General features: G+C 43.4%; 1 protein-coding gene across 5 annotated transcripts in view; it reads right to left on the bottom strand.

The window, feature by feature from the left end:
* CBFA2T2 (CBFA2/RUNX1 partner transcriptional co-repressor 2) overlaps window positions 1-24159 on the bottom strand; it is a 93292-nt gene that overhangs the window by 37549 nt on the left and 31584 nt on the right. The window lies entirely within an intron of this gene.

Consider the following 24159-nt stretch of genomic DNA (forward strand, 5'->3'; position numbering starts at 1 on the left):
ATGACGCTAGAACTAACCTTCCAGATGTGGACATCTGTCTTGTATTTGCCTTACTGGCAAAAACATGAGAAAGATTAATGACTTCAAGTCCAACGGAGACCAGACATAACAAGTAAAGCTGGGATACAACCTAAGAACACTAAGGGCAGCAGTTTCTATTGTTGAGCCATCACCAACACTGAATCAAAGACAATTTCAGGGTAATTTCCCTGCATGTATGTGTGTGAAGTGTATGCACATAAAAACAGTACATGGAAAACAGAGTCCAGTGGTAATGTTTACATAAAACATTGTGTACAATAGAAGCAAAAACTTCATATGAATATTAACATTATGATAATCACCCTATTTGTGGTCTATACACACCTTCATTGTATGTGCTAATTTGAGAGATGTGTGGAGGAAGCCCGATTATCCCACTTAAAAAAAAAAAGTTACTTTTAAGCAGTTAAGCTTCCAAATGTTCTGAAATTATTCACTGCACAATCTAGCAAATATGTTTCTACTACATGCAAAGTTACAAGTGTAGAAACTCTCCCTTGAGTTCCTTGACGTGATAAATATGGAGATGGTGCACAGGCGATGCCATTCAGAGACACTTTGGGAAAGTAATTCCTTCAAAACATTACCATCCAAGTCTCTGCTGCACTTACCGTTTCATTCCTTAAATCTCTGCCAAGGCTTTTTTAAAGCGTATGGGTCACATTTACAAAGCATTTGCACCATATTTAGGCACCTTAAATAACTATGTAAATCCAGCCCTACTTTAAGTACTATGTAATGTGGACAGAATCTGTTCATTTAGGCCCCATTTCAGCAAGGTACTTAACATGAGTAGTCCCTTTGACTTCCTGCTGGCTCTGTGTGGTCTTGAGTAAGTCACAACCATTCTGGCTCTTAATACCCTGGAGTTCCTCAATGTTATTCTCTGGTTTTGGAAGTACTAATTTAAAACTTGTTTTCTATTTAGTAACTAAGGGCTTGGCTTCACTCGAAACTCCAAAGCGCTGTCGTGGGAGCGCTCCCGCGGCAGCGCTTTGAAGTGCAAGTGTGGTTGCGGTGCCAGCGCTGGGAGAGAGCTCTCCCAGCGCTGCAGGTACTCCACCTCCCCGAGGAGATTAGCTTACAGCGCTGGGAGCCGCACTCCCAGTGCTGGGGCACTGTTTACACTGGCGCTTTACAGCGCTGTAACTTGCTATGCTCAGGGGGGTGTTTTTTCTCACCCCTGAGTGAGAAAGTTGCAGCGCTGTAAAGCGCCAGTGTAGCCAAGCCCTGAGTTTCTGAAACAAAACAAAACAAAACAAAACAAAACATGGCCAGTCGCTCACTAGCTTTAACCAGCTTTTATCTTGAGTGCCTCTTCCAGAAAACGTCACCTGTTAAACAGCATGCTATTATCCTGCTTGTTTGTCTCTAAGACTAATCAGGAGCATGACAAATCGTTTTTAAAAATGACAGATTCAGAAGCCACATCTGATTTTTTTTTTTTCAAATTTCCATTCATCACAATTGAATTTAAACAAAATCCATGTAAGGATTTTCTGAGGTGCTAGTAAGGACATTTCATTTGTCGTATCAAAAAGCCAAAGGTTAGATGGAAGGACACACAGCTGTTTACCGCTTCCCTAAGAACTATGATTTCTGTGGGAGATTTTTTGCCCTGCTTGCAGTTAAAGCAGTGTATAAAGCAATAACTTTAGATTCTGTAAAGGTAATTTTCTGTAGTAGATCATGGCTTTGGGGCAGATTTATGCGCAAGTGTATTGGTGAAAAACTCTAGCTACTGGCAGCGTTTTCTACCTTCACAGTGTTTTTGGGGGACAGTATCTAGTGTTTATTTTTATTTAGCATTTTTTAATTCCTGTTATACGCTTGACATCTTGAAGTCTGATCTTGTCCCTTTTAATAAACATCCTCACTTCTCTCCCACTTCCGTGAAGAAAGGCAAGCTCCATTCTGTTAAATTCTACTGTTGCTGCTACAGCAATAAAAAGTTGCCAGCGCAGTGCTGGGAACAGCATTTCATCCTCCAGGCCTAGTCCCAATTAGCTCTGAAGCAGCGGCGAACATGTGGTGTTCTTAAAAGTCAGGAAAGGAGCCTGATCCAAAGCACAATGCAGTTGGGAGTTTTTCCACTGACTTCACTGGGCTTTGGATCAGGCTTATAGTAAAGATCAAAATAAAGATCGCAGTGGAGGATCAGGGCCTGATGGAGCAGACCTGTGGGTCTATGGGGAGTCCACTAAAGTCAGTGGGACTCTGTGCAGTTGCAGAGGCCCATGCTAGTGAATCATGTTGCAGAATTGGGGCCTGGTAATGATGTTCCTTTTAGTTTCTTAATCACACTAGCATGTTTGAAATAAAACAATATTTAGAAGCTAGTAGGCATTCCTGGTGAGGCTACATGCTTATAGTAGGTCAGATTTCAGGTCTAACTGCTAAAATATGTTTAATGGGGAATATTCCTGGAGGACACTGACTGTTGCCCTGCTTTTCTGCAGTGTTTACCATGGAAGAGACTTAAAGACTTAAGCTGTGGAGATATTTTTAAAAGGTAACACACCAAACTCTAACAAGTGGCGCAATTAAAAACAAACTAACAAAACCCCTTAAAAATCCCAAATGAGCACCAAATTGGGCTCCATTTAACCCAGTCTGAAACAGTTTCTCTTCCCAGTCTCATCCACCTTTCAAATATTTTTTTAGTCATTTTTTATCTGACTAGTTCAATGACGGGAGGCTTTGAAAAGCATTTCTGCAACACCGGGAATAGTGACCTTGTGGTGCATTCGTTATGTTTCTAATCGACTGAGCTGAAGAGAATTCACCACTGAACAATACAATCACTGCTACAATGCTGCATCAGTACTTACTAAAGACACATCCACCCTCCTCCTTACAGGGCTGCAGCAAAAAGCAAGGACAAACATCTGCAAGTCAACCTCTTCCTGGATTTTTCCATGGAAGCAAAATGTCTTTTACAAATACCCAGCTAGCCCCAGCCTTAACTGGCTCTACAAACAGAATAAAACAGGTCACACATTTGTCAAACCAATTTTCACCTGGCACTGGGTGGACTTCTTTCTGTAGTGCTTGACTCAAAACCTGCTTCCCTGAGGGCTGCAGAACTTTATGATGGGATGTTCTTAGCTGTCAGACTACTGAGCTGCTCACCCTTCATTCTCGCCAGCCATTGTTTTATTCCCTAGTTCTTGAATTTGGCAGGAAAAAGAAGCTGTGAGGAATGAAAGGAATTTTTCCAGCCAGTGTCCTCGTTCAACTCTAGTTTTATAAGAGCTGATATAGACTATAGAGACAAAGCATCATGCCAGCAGATGCTGCTCCAGTTCAGAAAAGAGAGCATTAGCTCTTTGCTCCAGAGCCACTGTGGTTTATTTAACAGCTCGAATAGTTATGCAGCCTGGGTTTCCCGCTGATTGTCACCTCATTCCAACCTCTGGATGGCATCTGTATACATTAGGGAGGAGAGGTATCTAGGGAGCTTCCCTCATGTAACCTGCTTGTCTCCACTAGAGGGCCCGTGGTAGGGATGGAGTAAGGTCAAGGAGGGGAAAGGATGTCTCTCTATAGCATCCTTCTTCGAGTGAGGAGATTCACAGAGAGGCTGTTGCGGGAAACCAGGAGAGAGAAGCTGCACAAGCCAGCTTCAACAGGACCAGGCTTTGCTGAACCTTGTAGCACTGGAAGGATGATCCAGCACGGACTGCAGACACCCCAGCAAAGAAACTTGAGAACCAGACAGCCTGGGTACCTGAGGGGTGTGGCCCCAGGAGAGGAACCTATTTCTAAACTGAAGGAGGAAGGCCACTCTAGACTCACTGTTCCCCATAATGCATGTGTGGTAGTGTGTGCTCTGTACATATAGTTCAGAGTGTACTGCAAATCTTCCTTTCAAGAACTTCTAGGGTTCTCAGAAATTAAGTTTAAAATGAAGCCAGTGATGGCTGAAGATAATAGCTAGAAGTCAGAACATTTGGCTCCTACACCTGGCCCCAACATTGCCTTGCAGATCTGCTGTGTGACTTTGGGCAAGTCACCACACCTGTTTCCTCATCTGTGACACCGAGTTAATAAAGTATCTAGCTTGTGTATGTGTATGAAAGAGGCCCAATTCTTTAATGTTTATAAGCATTTTGAGGTATTCAGATGATTTGCCAGATCACTGGGGGCTCTCTCCTAAGAATGCCCTGCACCATTCAACTCTACGCACCCTTACCTTAAATGCCCCCATCTGATCTCAGCTGTGTTCATGTCACACAGAGATGATTCTCAGACAGCCAGTACCCACGCAGGGCTTTATCACTCCGCCTATTCTGAATTTCACTCAACAGGCACAGGAGCTGGCACAGCCATGAGGTACTCCCAGCTGCTGACACAGTGAGGCATGGCTCTGCATAAGCTGTGCCTTCTAGGTGGCCCCAAGCAAAGCATTTTGCAATAACAGTCTAGAAGTCACCAAGGTGTGGATAATTGTGGTAAGGGCCACATCTGAGAAAACTCTCACACCAGATACAAAGACTTTTTTGGCCCCTGTTGCCTCCAAGAGAATCCAGGAGTAGCTGTAGAGTTCAACAGTAAATCCAAACCACAAGCTTCCTTCACAAACAGTGTACAAAAACCCCATTAGTAATGGAACCAGGCACCGTTGACCCCCATATCATAGTCTTGAGGTGATTCTTTCTAACCTGCCAGCAGCATGTTCATTTTGCCATAGCTAGATTTTTCCATCTCCCAGCCTTGGCAAAATTCTTAGTCCTTGAACCATCCAGGTTGGACGAAAGACAAACTAGAGCTGCATGTATGGTTTTACATACTGCAGAGTGTTATTGTCTGACCTCAGCATTAGACACAATCTTCCTTGGAGACCAAAGAAGGTAAAAAATATAAGACAAGAGGAAAACAACCTGCAAATTATCAGAGAAGAAAATATTCTCTTTTTCTTTTAAGAACAGATGCAGCAAATTCATCATACAAGCCCTCTAGCAAACCACCAAAAGGCCTGAAAGAAGAAACTTTAACCTCAGTAGAAAACATGGAAAGGATATTTGAAATCAGAGTATTCAAACAAAAATTTAAAAATCTCTGCTGCTTGGTAGAACCCAAGCAGTCATTATCAACTAAGCTGAAAACATTCCTGAAAAGCAGCCAGACCTCAGGTAAGCCTGGATTACCTCCAGCAAGGAGGGAGATGTGGAGTGCACAGATCCCTGAGGACAAACAAGGTTATGAGGGATGGGCCCTAATCCCCAGTGACAAAAGACATAAGTGTATCCAATGAGTGTCAATCACCAAAACAGGTAACCCAGGAACAAGGAGCAGAACAGACTCAGGGCTGCCCAGAGGGGGGCGCAAGCGGGGCAATTTGCCCCAGGCCCTGCAGGGGCCCCCACAAGAATATAGTATTCTCTAGTACTGCAATTTTTTTTTTTTTATGGAAGGGGTCCCTGAAGTTGCTTTTCCCCAGGCCCCCTGAATCCTCTGGGCAGCCCTGAACAGACTGCAGATAAAATAGTGTCAAATGTATGGCTGGAAATGTCCCCATCAACAGCCCAAGTGTCAAGAATAATTACGAAACAGTGTCGTGAATAGCACTGTCTTAGTAATTAAAAAGAGGAGCAGGGAGCATTGAAAAGAAAAATCAGTTAGTTACCTGAACACAGAAGATGAATAAATATAGGACCATCTAGAGGATTCCTACTAGCAAGATGGAACCAAGAGTGCCACCCTAGAAGTACACTCTTATCAAAACTCTCAAATAACAAGCACAGAAGCACTGAAGAAGTCAGGTTTCATTAAATCAAAGCAGTGACAGTCCAAGAATTGATAAGTCATAACTGCTGGCTTGGATGAAAAATCAGGTACACGCCAAACAAGAACCAGCAGAGTCACACCACTAACACAAAGACAATAAACAATAAAAGAATGACCAGAACAAAACAAACAAACAAACAAACAAACACACACACACCATGTGCACTGTCCCCAGGAATGAAAATTAATATTGAAGTTTTCCTCAAAACAGAAGGCAGGACCAACAGGCAATCCTATTTCCCTGAATGCAGGATGAAGACCAGGAAAAAAGGAGGTTATTCACCCAGTGCAGTAACTGTAGTTCTTGAAAATGCATCCCAATGGATGCTCCATTTCAGAAACACGTGACCCCCTCCCTCTGTCCGCATGCACTTTCAATAGATTTTCATTAGCAGTGTCTGTTCAGCCCACGCATGCACCGTGGATATCCTCGTGCCCCATGCTGCCACTAATACCAGGCTGCGCAGGTGAACTGCCATCAGTTCCTTCTCCACTGCTGAGTCTCAGAAGGAAACTCCGAAGCAGAAGAGAACCAGGGTGGGTAATGGAGCACTCATAGGGATACACCCCTCGAAGAACTACAGTTACTGCACAGGGTGAGTAATCTCTCTTTCCTCTTCAAGTAGCACCCTATGATGCTCCACATCAGGTGACTCCTGAGCAGTAGCTCATCAAGAGGGGGGAGCTTCAGAGTTGAGTCCATTACAGAGGAAAGAACTGCATCGTCAACTGCCACATCAGATCTGGAGGCATCGTCATCTAAAGCATAGTATTTGGAGAAGGCACATACCGAAGACCATGTAGCAGCTCTGCAAATCTCAGTAACTAGGGCATTTTTAAGTAGATCTACAGATGTACACTGTGACCTCACAGAGTGAGCTGACACGCCAGCGGCAGGGGATGTTGACCGTACAAGTTGTAATACATCCAGAAATCCATTTTGATAGCCTCTGGGTAGAAACAGCAGAGCCTTTTGATCTGTCTGCAAATGGAACCACCCATGTAGGGAATTTATGAAATGGTTTAATCCTACGTAGACGGAAAGATAATATCCTTCTGATATCTAGAGTATGGAGTGCAATCTGCACACTGGACTTGGTGGTTTCTGAACAAAAACTATCAGGTAAATGATCCGATTCACATGAAACTTAGAAGACACTTTAGAAAGGAACTGGGGATGCAGATATAAAGAAACCTTATCCTTTGTAAAAAACTGAAAGGAGGGTCCACCATTAAAGTGCCAATCTCTCCGCCTCTACAGGCTGAGCTAATAGCCACTAGGAAGGCGGTTGTTCACATATAAATTCGATAAGGAGCAGGTTACTATCAGTTCAAAGGGAGTTTTCATGAGACTTTTGAGAACCAGATTAAGGTCCCAAACAGGGATAGGGACTTACACTGGTGGAAAGAAATTTCCCAGACCTTTCATGAACCCAGCAGATGCAGCAAACAGGGAGAACCCCTCAACAGTGGTACGAAAGGCTGTTATGGCTGCCAGAGGAACCCTGAGAGAATTAAGTGACAGCCATATTTTCTTTAGCTGCACCGGATATTACAGAACGAGTTGAAGTGGGGCAGACTGTGGGACAGTGTCTTGGAGTTCACACCTGTGACTAAATCTTCTCCACTTCTAAAGGTAAGTATTTCTGGTAGAATCGTTCCTACTCTTTAAGAATAAGTGCCATATGCCTGCAGAACAGGAAGACTGTATTCTGCGACTCATCGAGGAGTCAGGTCTTGAAGCAAAGAACACTTAAATTGGGATGTACCAATGGACCGGCATCCTGAGAGAGGATTTAAGAAGTGACTGGAAGATTTATCGGTGGACAAAGAGCTAGGTGCAACAGATAAGGAAACCACGCTTGCCTCGATCACATTGGGGTTATTAGAATGATTCTGCTCCTGGCTGATTTTGTTCAACACTCTGAGGATCAAAGGCATTGGGGGAAAACACATAAAACAGCTTCCCCGTCCAAGGGAGTAGGAAGGGAAACTGGGACCTAAACCGCCTATTGAACGAAACAATTGGCCTTTTTAGTTCATAGCAGTTGCAAAGAGCTCCACTTCTGGAAATCCCCAAATCTAAAAAATGCTGACCAGGACATGGGGGTTCGGTTCCCATATGTAGTCTTGGGGAAAAATACCTGCTGAGATCATTGGCCGTCAAACAGTTTGTCTGCCTTGAAGATACATTACTCCCATGCAATGTTCTATGCACCAGTTCCATAACCTTATCACTTCGATGCAGAGAAAGGGGGTCTCAGTCTTCCCTGCCAATTGATATAGAACACGCAGGCCACATTGTCAGTCATGACCCTGACAGATCTAGTTCTAGTGATGGCGTAGTAGGTCTTTTCCACTTCTAATAGCCACAATTTCCTATAAGGTCCAGGCATCAGAATCCAGCACTAAGTGACATATTAGTGTCCCTCACATCATAACCAACTGTGGTTTGGCTGCTGTAACCATTAATTACATTCCATTTGTGCTACTTTCTTTAGCCCCACACTTGCTACCCTGTCAATTTACTCATGTATCCAAGGCAGACTAATCTAGTCATAATTCATATTAGTTCTCTTTGGAGAGAGTGCCTTGTACACTCTGGGCCTCATAACTGCTGTCTACCTAATATTCCTCGATGGGAGGGAATTATCCAGGGGCAGCCACTGGATGCTTTAAGTTCATTTAATGCTCTGTGAGTGATGCAAAGTGAACTTGGCAGCCCAAAGAATCTGGTCTAGTGTATCTTAATGCATGTTAAGCTGCTATGGTAGCTTTATGAATGTAGCTTGCTAACACAATGAATAGCATTGGTCACTGCATTTGTTTTTAAAAAACTGTAAGTGTCTTGTCTACAATGTAGCATAGCTAACAGATGCCATTCCCTCTCAGGAGTCACTGGAATGGTGCTATGCACTTAAATACACCAGTCCTGACTGGCTCTCACATGCAAGCAAAGGAAGGTTTCAAGCTTTAGCATTAGAGAAATCAGAATCAGAAAGTGTGTTTTCAAAAACTGCAACTGATAAAAGGAGGATATTGATATAATAGGCATCACAGAAACCTGGTGGACTGAGAGCAATCAATGGGACACAATCATTCCGGGGTACAAAATATATCAGAAGGACAGAACATCCTAGAGTTGCCTTCTCCCTTGTGGGTTCCGTACACAGCTGCTGCATAAAGTGTCATTTAAAGTATTGAGAAATTTCATCTCTGTTTTCGTGTTGAAGTGAAATGTTCCAGTCAATATGGGGATATTGAAATCCTCCATAACTATTTTAATTTAATTATTTTCTAGATCTATTCTTGATGCCTCTCTTTTCCCTTGATTTCATCATCTATTACTGTCCTGGTCAGTGGTCGATAATAGATCCTAATGTTATATTTTATTAGAGCATAATTTCTATCCATACGATTCTATGGAAATGTGGATTTGCTTAAGATTTTTACTCATTTGAATTTACATTTCTTTCACATATAGTGCCATTCACCGACGACTGAACCCACAAGGGGAGAAGCAACATCTAGATTATTTAGCCCTGAGTGGGAGCACAGGAGCCTGGTCCAAGACTGGGTACTATACAGGACCACTTGGCCAAACAGTGACCATATATACATTTAATATGCCAACACCCTGTGCGTGCCGAAAGTAAAGATCTTACACGCCCACAGCACCCATACTGTGGCATTTAATTTCCAAAGGGAGAAACTATGCAAAAATGAGGGGGCTTAGGTTAAACAGACATTAAAGGGTGCGATGCTGACTGAATGTGAAATCCCTGCCAAGCTGACATGCGGTGCTTTTAAAGACACCATAATAGATGCCCAAACTTAAATGATATACCTCAAATAAGAAAACACAGCTAAAAGAACTAAAAAAGAGCCACCGTTGCGCTTAACTACCACATAAAAGAAGCAATGAGAAATAAAATAGGACTCTCCTTAAAAAAAAGTGAAAGTCAAATCCTAGTGAAGGTTAAATAGAAAGGAGCATAAACACTGACAGTCTTAAGCTAAAATGCAGTGCTAATAAGAAAAGCCCAAAGAGGCAGTTTTTGAAAGAAATGGCTAACCAAAAACTCAAAAGGTAATAACAAAAATGTTTTTAAGCAGCCTCAGAAGCTTCTGAAGCTGCCTCACTTATAACAACCAGTGGGCGCCGCTCGTGATGAATCAAGATACAAAAGGAGCGCTTAAAGATGAATAAAGTCATTGCAGAGAATGAAACTAAATTGCGAATTCTTTGCCTTCAGTGTTCACAAGCTGAGAGAATGTTAGAGAGATTCCCAAACCTGAGCACAAAAAAAAAATAGGCTTTTGTTAGTGTTGACAAATTCTGCAGGAACTGTCACAGATTGAAGTGTGCACTAGAGGAGGTTTTAGAATTAATTGATAAACTCAACATTAACAAGTCACCAGCGACCAGATTGGCATTTCACCCAGAAGTTCTGAAGAACTCAAATTGAAGTGCCAGGAACTATTAACTAAGGTGTTGTAACCTGTCCTTTAAGATATCGGCTTCTGTACCCAATGACTGGAAGCTTAGCTAATGTAACGCCAATATTTTAAAGAAGGCGCTCTAGAGGGTGATCCTGGCAATTACAGACCATAAGCCTAACGTCAGGTAACCTGGCGCAAATTTAGTTTGAAACAATAGTTAAGAATAAAATTGTCAGACACATTAGAAAAACATAAACTGTTGACAATAGTCACATGCCGTTTCTCGTAAAGGGAAATTATGTCTTACTAATCTATTAGAGTTCTTGAAGGGGTCAAACAACCATGTTGACAAGGGGGAGATCAGGTGGCACATAGTGTACTTAGATTTTCCAGAAGCCTTTGACAAGGTCCTCCTCACCCAAAGGCTACTTACGGTAAATTAAGCTGTCATGGGAATAAAAAGGAGGTCCTTGCATGGACTGAGAACTGGTTAAAGACAGGGAACAAAGGGGTAGGAATTAATGGGTAATTCTCAGAATGGAGAGGGGGTAAACTAGTGGCGTGTTCGCCCAAGGGTCAGTCCTAGCGACCAATCCTATTCAATTTATCATAAAATGATCTGGGAGAAAAGGGGTTAACAGTGAAGGTTGTCCAAAGTTTGCAGGATGCATACTAAACTTCTCAAGATAGATTTTAGACAAACGCAGACTAGTGAGAAACTTCAAAAGGATCTCCACAAAACTAAGTGATTGGCACAACAAATGTCAAGTATGAAATGTCAGTGTGGAATTAAATGTAAAGTAATGCCACAATGGAGAAAAAAATAACCCAAACTATAACATTACAATATGTACGGGAGCCTAATTTAACTTACAACGATGTCAAGAAAAAAGATCTTTGAGTCATTCGATGGATAGTTCTCTGCAAGATGCTCCAAAGCAGTGTGCAGAGGCCCGGTTCAAAAAAAAACCAAAAAAACAATGATGTTAGGAATCATTTTAAAAAAAAGAGGATAGGAGAATAAGACTGAGAATAGTGATTATATGCCCTTACATAAAAATCGAATGGTACTGCCACAACATCTTTATTGAATACCATTGTACAGATCAAGAAGGTCGCCTCATCTCAGAGGAGGTATTACTGGCACGTAGAAAAGGCTCAGAGATAGGGCAACTAAAAATGATGAGCGAGTTTGGAGCAGGGGTCCCATATGAGGAGAGATTTAAAGCAGGCTTATGACTTTATCAGCTTTGCGAAAAGAGCGAGACTAGGGGCGGATATGGCATAGCAGCCGTATATAAAGTTTATGAGTTGATGTGGAGAAAGTAGATTAAGGAAAAGTTATTTATTTATTCCCATAATTACGAAGAACTAGTGAGTCACAAGATGAAGTTTAATATGGGTAGCAGATTTTAAAACAAATAAAAGAACGTTCTCTCACGCAAGCACGCCACATGGTAAACTTGCTGTGAACTCCTTACTCTTGAGGCAGGTTGTGCAAGGCTTAGCGAACTATAACAAGCGTTTAAAAGAGAACTGGATAATTCATGCTTAGGCTAAATTCACTAAAATGCAGCTCTATTAGCCATGATGGTATATAGGAATGGTGTCCTTAGGTGCCTCTGTTTTGTCAGAGGTGGCAGAAAATGGATGCCAGTGAGAGAGATCACTTGATTCGATTAACCTGTTAGGTTCACTCCCTTCTGGCGGCACACTGCTTAGCGCCACTGTCGGCTAGATTAGATACTGCGGGCCTAGATGGACCTTGATCTGACCCAAGATACGGCCGTTCTTTTGTTCCTTAACCACAACGATGTAGAGCCAAGGTGGGTCTCCTGTTTCAATATGACATTTTCCTTATCAGCCACATGCACAGTGCTACAAGCTGGTTGCCTATAGATTTCTCTCAAGCCAGAGCAGAATCCGTATCTGTGCTGTTGAGCCCCGAGTGAGACTTTCCACAATCAAGTAAGTGCAGAGTGCGCTGTTCAATTACATTCATCAGGCAATACTAGGCCAATTAGATTGCACATCAGAATAGTAACTAAAACGACAAGAAAAGAGACCCTAAAGAGAAAAACAGATAATAAGGCCTCATGAATGTATGCTGCTACTGCCGTACTTTGGAGTAGAGGATGAGAGTCCTCTATGCATATTCACAGGAGGTACATGAGGATAACTCTTTAGAAATTTTGTTTGCTGTGCTAGTATGGTGAATTTTAATAAAAAAAATAGACTTGAGTCTAAGTGTGCGTACAGACTTAAAGCCATACAAACAGGCCATTATTTCACTCCACTCCATCGCCAATCTAAAAAAAACAGCAACCTCTGCAGTAGGAGGGTACCCTTCAGATTCAGGTTCTTTACTCACAACACACTGACATTGGAGCTAAGGCAGCGGGTAGGCAAACCATATGCGGACGCTGCTGCCAATAAGTCGGCACACGAGCTGATTATTCGTGGCACTCATACTTGCCCAGGCGTCCGGGCCCCTGGTCTGGGGGGGCTCTGCCATTTAATTAATTTAAAGTATGAAGCTTCTTAAACATTTTTAAAAACCTATTTAACTTTACATACAACATTTATCATTTAGTTTAATATTATAGATTTATAGAAAAGAGACCTTCTAAAAATGTATAAATAATGTTTAATTAGTGACACGCACGTGTTAAAATGTATTAGTGACACGCGAAACCTTAAATTAGAGTGAATAAAAGAAGACTCGGCACACCACTTCTGAAAGGTTGCCAACTCCTGGCTTAAGGTATTACTTTTCAAAAGGAACTTGAGCAGATTCTAACTATTTGATTTTACTCCTTTTACCCAAAGCCCCATCTCAGCTCAGACTGAACAAGCCACAGATTCTGTTCCTTCTTGTGTCTATCAACAAAATTATTTATTATATTCCGATGAGTTACATCTGTGCAAACTTACTGAAGGGACAGGGACTGCACAAGTGCCATTGAGGGCATAAATTAGAAGACAATGGGTTTGCTTGGGTGTTGCTGAAGAGATCATTTAACTCTCAGCAGCTTTATTACTGGTGATTGTGTGCAAAGTGCCGATAACCCAGCTCAACTCTCAAAACTTAGGCTTTGTCTACAGTGCTGGTACGCTGTCTACACGGCCACTTTACAGCACTGAAACTTTCTCACTTAAGGGCACGAAAAAACATCCTCCTGAACGATGCAAGTTTCAGCGCTGTAAAGTGGCCGTGTAGACAGTGTACCAGCACTGGTAGCGGGGCTCCCAGCATTGGTAGCTACTCCCCTCGTGGGGGTGGGGTTTTATAGCCACGACTACACAGCCACATTAAAGCACTGCCGCAGTTTTAACATTGGTAGTGAAGACATACCCCCAGACAACATTTGCAAACCTTGTCAACTGAGAACACTTGCTCTAGAAACCACTGAGATAACACAGTGCCTCCTGCTGCTATTTTAAGCAACACTCTTCAGAGAAGAGCCACAGTTCAAGCATACTACACATTAAGTAATAAGCACACTGATGTGGCAGCTTTTTGGTGACCTACGCATGGATTTTGATTCTAGAAGCTTTGATGCTGGAGCACAAACTGTGGGAGTGGGAGGGAGAGGGGCCAGAAGGGAGGAGGAAAGAATCATATTAGCTCAATCTCTCATAACTATGCCATGAGCAGTGAATTTACATCAAACAGACTCAAGTAAGATGTCACCATATTAATTTAGATACTGGGAAGACAAGCGAGAACTCATTGCAAGCTACATTCAAGCCCAACAATTATATTAAAGGGACTAGAAGTTAATTTTCTAGGCCGGGGCCAACTCATAAATGGACACCAAGGCCACTGCCCCAATTCTAGACACTTTCAGTCCTTGGTGCCTCCTGCTTATTTAGGGATTACTTTACCACTTTTCCATTCCTTTAAATGCAAAGTTCGAGTAGAAAAACAGTTGCCTGATTTCCTCCCTCCTTCCCCTCCATTACTAATTAATCTCTCTTCAGAAGTCATGTGAAAATTCTTATCCATGTGCTGTCTTTGATAACAGCTTTTTACAATACATTTAAAAAAAAAAAAAGTCAGGGTGTTACTATTTCCTGGTGCACACACTTCCCCCTGAAGAGGTGATCTATTTTACTAATGACAGTAAATAGTAATTTTCAGAAAACAGAGATGCTGCTCCAACCTTCTCATCCCAAGGATCTTAAGCCAGTAATTTTTTTTATAGGGGAGTGTAAGACAGTGACCTGGGGAGAGTCCCTGGGAGAAAAAAAGACACATTAGTTATACTGGTGAAAGACAGGGGAGATTGCTAAATGCACATAAGATTAAGCAGCAACATAGCAGCAGAATCAGAAGGTTATACCAACAGCAGGGAGAAGGTCACTGGAATAATCCCCAGCTCATCTGCTGCTGAAAAGAACCTGAAGGTTTTCAGGATAGTGACATTAGGTAAAGCAGCTTCTTTTGAAAGAGAGTGATATAGTAGGTAGGCTCCTTCCATATCACAGGCACTTTCAGTAAACTCCATATGGTCTGATCATTTAACTGGGGAGAAGAAACCCCTTAAATTTGGGATTTGACTTTGTAGGTTTAATACAAGTCTGAAGAAAGCTGCTGGGGATATTTACCAACTTCACATGCTTCTGACACATTTTCTAACCTACAATTTATCTTTAACAATCCAATCCTCCCTTGCAGAACATCTACTACTGCCAAACTCCAAAGAAGCTGCCCCATTGTAAATGCAAAACCAACTGTGCACAACACTGAAATGCTCGGCCTGTATTCCCACCTTCCAGAGACAGAGACATCTTTATCATACAATTTTTGAGGCCCTGGATTAGACAGCAAATCTCAAAAAGAATCCAAGGAAGAATCGGTGACAAACACAGCTGTCAAAGATGTCTTCTGGAGGATCATGGGCCACTTCCTATCCTTTTAAGGAACTGCACTTCTCAGCTCATCTGCAAATGCTAGAATGGCCCTGGAGAAGCAGGTATGTGTGATAAATGCCTTAAGGACTGATTCTGAGGCCTCATAATTTCATCAGATGAGTCTACTCTCTTATCTGGTGGTTCCCTGGGCAGAAATCACCCCTTCCACAGGGATCACTGTAGCAGTGATCACAGATACAATTCTGAAGGCTGATGCTGCAATAGTAACAAAATCTCATTTTTTTATAATAAAAAAGAACAGTCTATCCAGCCCCTTTGCCTTAGCTAGGCATTATCCTACTGCTTTGATAAGATCATCCAGCAAGCAATGAAGGAGAATGCAAATCTCCTTGGATTTGGAAAGAAAGCACTTCTGGTGACTTGGCCAGCCCTACCACTCTGTTCTGGATCCTCTGCCAATGGAGGTTGGATCTCAAGCATAGGCAGGAACTTGCTGAACCTCGCCTCAAACAACTGGGGGTGAGGGGAATAGTCTATTCAGAGCTCCGTCCTCCTGATCAGATCTGGACAGCTTTCCTATGTCTTGAGAGAAGATGGAAGGCTATGAAGCTCAATGACCGTTTTTAGAATGTCTGGATTTTTTTGACTTGTGTTAATGGGAGTCCTCCTTGACTTCCGGTTTCTCTTTACCAGTGAGTGCTTCATTGAGTCAAACAGAGGAATTTCACTTTAGACAAGCATTTTAGGGGTTCTAAGGCAATCAGTTTAGTCTTTGGAGGCTGTTTGCTCGTAGTGGAAACCAGAGCAGGTTGGCTGGTTTCCTCCCACATGTGAATATTTAAGTGGTTTGACAGAGACCCACAGGTATCCACCACAGGGAAAGGCAAAGAAATGATAGCAAGTTGCAATAGCTGGAAATAACGGCATGTGGGGTAGGATGTCACATACATTGCTGCAGAGGTGCTGGAACAATTTGTATAGTGGGGGTGCTGAGAGCCATTGAACTAAACTGTAAACTCTGTATATGATGGAAACCACTTCAAGCCAGGGGCTGCTGCAGCACCCCCAGCACTCGTCGTTCCAGCACCCATGCACTGCTGCCACCCAAGAGAAAGAGAGACCTTCTTCATTACCTCCTGGGGAATGTGTAGCCGACTGTAACGGAGAGAGGGGCCAAGCATTTAAACTAAGGTGGAAGGGCTGGAACAGCCCACTTGCCCCGGCAGGAGACTTGAAACCCTAAAGGGAAGATTGATTCCATGAGGCTACTTCTCTGCAAAGCCCACTAGAGAGAGCAGAGGCCTCAGTGGGGAACTGCTTTGCAACCCTCCCCCACTGCAGCTGCTGCTGGGAACTGAGATGTTGGCTGCACGGTCTCCTGAACTGGCAAAGGCACCACTGCTGCCTGCTGTTCTACTGCTAAATCTCTTGAGAAGAGCTGAGGAGCAGAAAAGCGTCTGAGCTGGATGGCTGCTTCTACAGCTAGAAACTTATCTGGCCTGAACACCAACTGTGGGGTTGGACCTGTTCCTCTTAAAGCACCACAGAGAGATCTACCTGCCCCATCCCCTGTATGCCAGAGCTTTTCCATCTCAACTCTGCCCAGCCCTCTTCCCTTGCTTCGCCATTTTGCCCATTATGACAGGAAGGCAGAGGAGGGAAACAACAGCCACAGTGCCCCAGAAAGCTCAGCTCCCACTGAATTTGGTTCCAATGTCAGAATTTGGTAGTGGGGGGGTCAATCTGAGAATACAGTTAATTTATAAGAAAAAGAAAGAAAGAAAGAAAAACTTGCTAAAAAGACTCTAATCTGCTGCTAGGGCTTCTTTTGAGGCAGAGAATGCTGGGCTATTCTCCAGAGGGGCAGTCTCTAGCCCCTGCACTGCAAAGGTCTGACCTCTCTCCAAGTGCTATGGAGAAGGATAACCAGTTGTTTAGGTTGCTGGACACCAGTGGGGAATAAAACCAGGAATTCTAACATCCCTAGGAGGTAGGGAAGTCTTATCAGCATTTTACAGGAGAGGTAAACACAGCACTTGACAGGTTAGCTTTCCCAAGGTCACACAAGTCAGTGGCAGAGCCAGGAGTAGAACACAGGAGCCCCTCTCCCAATCAGCTGTTAACACCAGCCCACTCTGTTACCTTAATATAGCGGCAGAATGTATGTTCATAACACAAATTGCCCAATTTTCATAAGTGATCACCTAAATTGCATAACAAGCATTTAGGTGCACACAGGTAAGTGGCGGATAAGTGCCACTGTGTGTGTGAAAATGCAGGATTTGTACGTGCAATTTAGACAAGGTCTTTTGAAAATTGGTCTCATAATATATAATGGCTGGGGTTTACATGAGCCTAATAGGCTTCCCCTTCAGTCAGCACCACGTGGAAAGCGCATCTGTGTTTGAACCATTCAATGACTGGTGTCAATCTTCCCCACAGCAGCCTGCTACCCAAGGTGCAGGGGCATGTATGTGACAGCTCCACTGCTCAGTGCTCTGGAGAACAGGGCAACTGAAATTAGTTGGCCACCCAGAAGTAACCTCTTCAGAACCCAGTGAATTACAATGCCACAGTACAAGTGGATGTATTTCCATCTGGAAAACTACTGTAAGTATATTCGAAATCTTGCATTATCCTTTCATCCAGTTCTCTATTAAAGTAGTTTCCTAATCCTTGTTCAAAAGTATAAAAGTTGCTTTGTCCTACATGGAATTATAGCACTGGCCATGGTTATCTATACTGACACTGCTCTAGCTTCCTTAATGCCTTTCAAGATTCAGTTCTACTCTCAAAAGGGACAATGTAAACCAAAAAAATTACCCTTTTACTCCATACATCTGCTCCCTCATAGTTTTACTGGCTGACTTTGGTGACAACAAAAGGTTTTGTTTTGATTCCTATTAATTCTGCAAGGTCAACACAGCTATGGGAGGAAAAGTGAGAGAGTTTGATTCTCATCTGGTTCGAGCATCATAATAAATAGGATAGGTGCTCAACAGGGCTGCCCAGGTGTAACAGAGAAAGGTTTTTTCCTGGTGATGATGATGCACAAGCCAGAAAGAATGCAGCTTGCTTTCAGATCCTAGGCTGAGGTGCAGGGCTGACAGAAATGTTTTTTCCCCCTTTATAATCTAAGCACATTCAACCTGGGGTCACAAGGAGAAACAGGAAGCTCCGAAGTGCTATGTTTTACAGTAAAAAACACACATTAAATGGTTTAGATTTAAAACAAAATCAAAACACACCATTCTTGAGATGTATTATATTAAAAAACGAGGAGTGCTCTGCTCCTAACTAGATCATCCACATTTTTTTAAAAACTGTCTCCACCGCCCCTCCCTTCGTCTGTCTAAACTTATGAAATTAACAATCAACTTGTAAAAATAGCAGCATCTATTCTCTTGTGGTTCCCTGAAATGTGATTTGCTCATCTGGTTCATAGGTGTGGCACAACAGGATATAAAAGATGATGGCTAAATAGTTTCCATTAAACATCATCCAAAAACCAGCAGAATTTTCCTGTTAGCAAGACGCCTCATCTCTTGATATTTCAAAGATTTAATTTACTACCCATTGGCCCTTGGTTATTTCACTTTTACAGAGGAGGAGAGGGAGGAAGGAAGAGAAGAGCGGGGGGGAATAATTAGCTTCACTTGTAAAATGTTCATCACCAGAGTAGAATGTGGAGCCTATTGGGGGGTCTAATAGATTTCAGGGTATTGTTCTTTGTGAGTAATAAAGTACGGGGGGGAAGGGGGGATCAGTAAGTGGATATTACTTCTTACCACAACCCCATATGGAAGTAATCAAGCGCAAGGGTGGCAGCTGGAGCCAATAACAGTCACCTGCAGTTGAGGGACATGGGGGTTTCAGATGGGTTTTTAATGCTAATTTTCTTCAGAAACAATGAGCTAGAAAGAGCAGAGTAACAGACGAGGCTGGATGAATAGAGACCGGCCAGAACAATAGCTGCACCTGGTGTTAAGAGCAAAGGAACAGAGCCGGCACGCGTCAACAGCACAGGGCACATCTGTTACCCTCACAATAACATCCTCCCCCCACCCCCATCCTCCCTTCTCGCTCCTCCAGCATGGTAAGTAATACGAGGTCTTTAAACATTCACAGCTTGCAGCACTGCAACAGGTTTGAGTTCTTTCAAAGCAGCAGCATTCTCTGCACACTCCCTTTCCGTCCTCATTTAGATTTAGTTAAATAACAGACAGCTGTCAATACATGGATGGCTATTTAAGTTCCATGGCTGGACTGGAAGGAAGTCATCTGATTTGTGGGCCAACTGATAGATTTTTGGCTTTTCGTCATGCAGTTTTTGTGGCACTGAAGAGTAACAGTGACACTGAAGAGTTCCAGCTGCTAACAATATTCTTCTGTTCGAAAGTCCACCCACCTGAACTGAATTGCAATAGAGACACTGCCACAACCAAGAAAGGAGGAAATGCTGCATCTGAGCAGAGGACTCGGAACAATGAAACTCATTAAGCATTGTTTTAAAAACTCAGGGTAGGTTTTAAAGTGCCAATGCCCAAAGCCGTTAAGAACAATGTTAATTACTTGGTTTGTAAAGTGCTCTAAGAACACAATGAGTTAAGACTCTTAATACTGAGCGGATGATGACAGTTTTACACGTGGAAATCCAGTTTATGAGGAAAAAAAGTCTATAGCCTGTGTTTACAGGTCAGACTAGAAGTTCACAGTGCTTCCGTCTGGCCTTAAGAGTCTATGCAAGTGAGGCACAAAGAAATTACATGCCCCTGGTCACACAGAAAATATCTAGCAGATCCAACAATGGAACTCAAGTCTGACTCCTAGTTCCGTGCTTTTAACTACAGGACCATCTTTCCCCTCCACTTTAAGGACCCTGGTATCAAATGTAAGCAGAAATATGAGTATTTTCTGATTTGCTTCAGGAGCCGTCTCCAAATCTTTGTACAAATGAAGTAAAAGAACATCTCAGAAGTGAAGTTTAATAAGCCTCTGTGAAGCGTACAACATGGCTTTCCCGGTGACCATTGTCAAATTTTTGTTTGAACACAATTTTATACCTAATCTCTGAAAAACAATGGAGTATGTAAATATTAGCTAGCCACTAGGTTTGGTCAAGGAAGGTTTACCATCTAACTCAGAGAGAGTACAGAAAAGTCAGCTGTTCTAGCATGTAAAAAAAGAGTAGGTGACACTAAGTGACTCTCTTTTTCTTCAGTTCAAATTTAAAAACACGTTATCTAACGCTGCCTGTAAGCCTTTTAACAAATATCTCCCTCCACACATTTCACAGAAATCTCTTCATATTCTGTTGCATTGTACTCAGCGATCTAGTAATATAATGGAAACTGCGTCTGGGTACCAATCAAATTAGAGATTTTTTTCTCCAAATTATAAAAACTAGAAATGGGAAAGCCAATAGGCCATTTAGTTCTCCCCATACCAAATCAGGGTTGTAAACCATGTTATTTTCTACTAAGAGTAACTAAACATGGCATTGGGAGTTTCCACGTTTACAGTCCAATTAGTTATACAAAATGCTGGATCTGGAACTGCCAGCCTTGCAAACTCAACCTGGAATCCAGAAGTCAGGCACTGTTCTTTCCTTCTTGTGCATTAGCATCATGACTAAAAAGTTCTGCAGGCCAAATTATGCCCTCAATGACATGAGAGCAACCCCTTTGCCTTCAAGTGGGTATGCAAAGGTAAACCAATTGGGACTTGGTAAACAATTATGTTGATGAAGCCCTAGAAGAAATCGAATCTAGATCTCTCTCAGGGTATGTCTACACTGCAATTAGACACTTGCAGCTGGCCAGTGCCAGATGACTCGGACTTGCAGGGCTTGAGGTAAGGGGCTATTTAACAGCGGTATAGACATTTGGGCTCAAGTTGCAGCCTGTGTTCTGGGACTCTCCCACCTCACAGGGTCTTAGAGCCCGGGCTCTAGCCTGAGCATCTACACAACAATTAAACAGCCCCCTCAGCCTGAACCCTGCAAACCAAGACAGCTGGCACAGGTATTTAATTGCAATGCAGACAGAGCCTCGGTGATGTTGGTGCTGTAGGCCTCTGAGAAGTGAAACTGTAATATTAGAGCCTAATCTAAAACTCATTGAAATAGACAGGAGTTTTTCACTGACTTCAGTGGGCACTGGATCAGGCCCGCAGCACTATTAGCGGATACAATTCAAATACACTAAGCAGGTATGTGAAGCAAGAAGATAACACTTTTCCATAATCACTACTCAGAGTAAAACTGCACTTGAATTTGTCTTTTCTGGTTTTAAATGACCCACGTGATAGTGCTTCCATCATTCCCCTAGGAAGACTATTCCAATCTAGGAATACTCCCCAGATCAGGAATTTACCCCAGTAGTCAATTTAAGCTTCTCTGTGCTCTGATTAATCTCTTACTCTTAGCAATATGCCACTGGCCCACTCTGAGCAATTCCTTCCCCTTTCTGTGGTTACAGCCTTCTAATACTTGGTTTTGGTTATATTTCCCTTAGTCATCAACCAATCATGGTACATATGCTTAGTTCTCTTAACCTTCTCCCGCAAATCAGCCCTTCAAGATCCTTAATTTTGCATCATTTTCTAATTTCACCTCCAATTTGCTGATGTCTTTCAGTATGGAAGTGTTCAGAAAAACCACAGCTACTCCTGATTCCAACAGGACTGTGTGTAAGCTCAAAAGCCTATCTCTCTCACCAACAGAATTTGGTCCAATAAAAGATATTATACCTCACCCACCTTTTCCCTCTAATATCCTGGGACTGACGCTGCTACATCACCACTGCTTCCAAAATAACTAATTGTGAGTTAGTGTGGCAGAATGCATCCTTAGCAGTTGTGGAAATAGTGAGATGATGCTTCTTCCTGAGGGCGGCAGAATGAGGTCCTAAGTGGACTAATAAAAAGTCATGAGCTTTCACTTCTTTTGAATCACTGAACAGTTTGATCAGATCCTATTTTATCTATGCACTCTCCCATTCCTATGTATCTATAATGATTATCCATGCAATTCTGGACAACACACAGGTGTTAAACAAAAAAAACAGCTAGAATTTACCTCTCTGTTCCAAGCACTTTTCCCCTAATGTTCCCTGAACATCCTAGGGCCACGTCGGGTACAGAAACTGTATAGAGGGTCAGGCAGGGAAGGCTGGGGAAGGCTACACCTCCCCAAACAGCGAGGCATGGCCTGGTCCCCACCCCCTATCCAACCCCCCATGTTCCCCACCCCTGACTACTTCCCAGGACTCCCGCATCCTATCCAAACACCCCTGCTCTCTGCCCCCCGACCATCCCCTTGGGATGCCCATCCCCTATCCAATCCACCTTGCTCCTCAACCCTGACTGCCCTCTGGGGCCCCCCTGCCCCCTAGCCAAACCTCCCTGCTCTCCCTGTCCCACGTTACCTGTGGGTTGGACGAAACGGAGGCTCAGTCCTTTCCCTGTGTGTTTCCCCTGCTCGTTTGACTGCTCTCCCTGGCAGTTGGGCAGGGCTCGCTCCCTGTCTGGGCTTGGCTGCTTGGGACAGGGGCCACACACACTGGGGGTGGAGGGAGACCCTGGCTTGCTCTGCCCCTGTCCCCAGCAGCAGGGCCCAGGCCCCTTGAATACCCCCCTGGAACCTTCCCGGAACTCCCCCTGCTCCCCACCCCCTGTGCACCAGGTCTGGCAGTGCTATAGCCGTACTGCCTGGCCAGAGCTGCAGCCACACTGCCCAGGTGCTGAGGGAACTGTGACTGCACGAGAGGCATGGAGGGAAGGGAGGAGAAGGGAAGGGGCCAAGGGCTAGCCTCCGCCCCGTTCACCGCACTGTCGGGGAGTTGGGCCGGCTCCTCCGCAAGCCTGTCCTGACCCCACTCCCTGGCAGGAGCTCGGGGACCAGAAGGAAGGGTCCTGCAGGCTGGATGTGGCCCAAGGGCCGTAGTTTGCCCCCCTCTGTTCTAATCTCTTGTCCTCTTCCTCAGGACTCAGTCTTCTGCAGAACTCGAACGTGAATTTGGCAGGCTAGTTGTTTAAAATGAAGACTAATAGCCCAATTGTGCAGTCCAAACGTGGGCAAAAACCCTGATCACTTAACTGGGAGTTTGCTTGCATAGTGACTGCAGGATCAAGTCTTAAATGGAGCAAAGTAATTTCAATGAGTAACAGCATTAACACTGGCAAATTCTGCAGGTCTTCAATACCATCAAAGCAGAAGCTACCCAACTGCACCAGAAATAGCTCACGCACTGATGCAAATAAAACATAACAGAAAAATTCACTGTTAGGAATTTGCACACGCTTGTATGGTTTGTGACATTCTTCCTTCATTCCGGCATGTTCTGGGATGTTAATTTGCACAGCACTGCCCAGTATGCTCTCACAGCTACTTCCTAAATGTTGGAAATCAAGGGACAAACAGCAAGGTTTAAGTGTCCATGTGCAGAGTCACTTTCACTAGCCAAGGCGCTGGCTTGCAAAGCGTACGGAAACAGCCTACACCCAGTGAATGTTTGCAAACTCCAAGAGAAAGAGAATTGTTTAAGATAAGAGCGCATAGGTAAGAATAATGAAATGAGTCTAAGAATAGGGATATTTAGCCTGAACAGCGGGATAAACTTGCTGCCAGGGAGCTCTATCAGGCTGTGGAACAGTCTCCCAAGGGAAGCCCTTTACACTTGGCAGGTTTAAAACTTGCCTGGACAAAGCACTAGTAAGTGTACAATAGGGAATCGTCCTGCACTGGCATGAAGATGTAGTAAATAACCCAACAATTATTTCCCAGTTCTGATTCTGTAGCAAGGTTTCCCATCCTCACTTTTAGCTGAGAACTTTAGGGTGGATTCTGGTATATTTGGTGCAACTGGGCAGCATTTAATGGATGAGAATAAGGGGAACACAATGGATTATAAACGCAGCAGCTCTGGAGTTTAGTGATGCAAAAAAGAGAGCCTATTTTAGTGGCATACACAAACATTCAGCCCCAGTGCCAATAGCTCACCGGGT

This window comes from Chelonoidis abingdonii, chromosome 14 (assembly GCF_003597395.2).
Source record: "Chelonoidis abingdonii isolate Lonesome George chromosome 14, CheloAbing_2.0, whole genome shotgun sequence".
Taxonomy (NCBI): domain Eukaryota; kingdom Metazoa; phylum Chordata; order Testudines; family Testudinidae; genus Chelonoidis; species Chelonoidis abingdonii.